This window comes from Salmo salar, chromosome ssa04, assembly GCF_905237065.1.
Source record: "Salmo salar chromosome ssa04, Ssal_v3.1, whole genome shotgun sequence".
In the NCBI taxonomy this organism is placed as follows: domain Eukaryota; kingdom Metazoa; phylum Chordata; class Actinopteri; order Salmoniformes; family Salmonidae; genus Salmo; species Salmo salar.
In genome coordinates, this window is record NC_059445.1 from 21,959,167 (window position 1) to 21,960,807 (window position 1,641).

The 1,641-nt window shown below is 44.7% G+C and overlaps 1 pseudogene; it reads left to right on the forward strand.

The window, feature by feature from the left end:
- The first annotated feature begins 456 nt into the window (after positions 1–456).
- On the forward strand, positions 457–1,058 carry LOC106602639 (lecithin retinol acyltransferase-like; annotated as a pseudogene).
- Positions 1,059–1,641: the final 583 nt, after the last annotated feature.

Genomic DNA, 1,641 nt, shown 5'->3' on the forward strand with positions numbered 1-1,641 from the left:
AGAACGTGACACATAGCCTTTTCAAATGATCATGTTATTGACATGATTGGCCACACAAAATCCCCAATATATCCCCATAATATTTCCAAACCCAAATATTTAATCATATAAAGTCAATTTACGCAAAAGCTACATTCATAAAATATACACATTCTCTGGATAATATTGCTGAGTAATGACTATGCATTATTATTTTCTTTCTACTGTACAGGGTATTCACAGTTCCAGACATATCAAGAGTGAGTCAGCATTATACAACTCAACCTGACTGTTTATTCAGGCTATAAGATATTTCTGACCTTTTAAACTGGGGGTTGTTATTCTGATTTGCCAATGAAAGCCACATAACTGGAACACTTCCCCCAATTAAACCCTCCCGGTTGTGAAATTAAGCCGCCCTTGAAACCACACGATTAGTGGAAAGCTCCTTTATTTCTGTCAAAATTGCACTGCAAAGTTGAGAAACCTCTAATCCCACGTGCTTGGCTCCTCCCAGACCCTTAGCCTCGATAAAACGGCCAGGTGTCAAACCGTAGTTTAGTTCTGCCACCATGATTCCCTTCCTCCAACTCCTCAGCCGCTTCTTCATCGCTTCTAAAGTAGATGAAGAGGACAAGGACAAAGCCTTTAAGCATGACCCGTCCCTGTACAAACGTGGCGACCTTTTGGAGGTCCCTAGAACTCTCTTCACCCATTTTGGCATCTACCTGGGCAACAACCGTGTGGCCCACATCATCCCGGACATCCTTCCGGTCTTCACCAAGAACAAGGGTGCCATTGCAAGACGGTGACCAACAACTGGCTGATTCTAGGGGTGATCGCCAAGTCAGCGAGCGCCAGGGTGACTAGTTGGCGGATTTTGCGTATGACTCAGAGATCCTGGTCAACCACATGGACAAGCTGTGCAGCCAGCCCCCCCTGGAAGGGGACGAGGTGGCCAGGAGGGCAGAGAAGCTCATGGGCTCCATGACCTACGGCTTGCTGTGGTACAACTGTGAACACTACGTCATGTACTGCCGTTACAGCATGGCCATCAGCTACCGGACCTAGCAGGTGGAGTATGGGGTTCTCCTTTGTCAAAGTGCGCTGTTCTTACACGTTTTGTGGTTAGTATGTGATCGGAAAATCTATGGTGATTTCCCAGACGACTAAGATCAGTCACTACAAACTTCTCAGAGCGAACCCCCCCCGGGCACTGTAAAGGAGGGTGTCACTTTAGACAATAGGGTGTACCAAACGTCCCCTCAACTGTCAGTCCACTGACTTGACCTATCCCAGTTTTAGCACACCTGATTCACCCTGTCAATCATCAAGCCCTATAATAGTTGTGTGCTGGACTAGTACTGGATTAGATCAGTGGAATGGCTGGGGGTACTCAAGAAGATGTTAAGAAAACAATGCTTTATTTGAGACTGTAGGAATAACATTGTAGACCATGAGCCAATAGTACACTGTAGTACTTGGTGTTACATAATGCTCAGGGCAATGAACCACTGATGGGAGGAGTTTTTTATTTAACCTTTATTTAACTTAGGCAAGTCAGAGTTACTGCTGGTTCAAATTACGGTCAGACAAATTTTTTGTAATACTATTCATATACTATTGAGTGAAGAACCTACTGAGACACGTTAAAGTGAATTG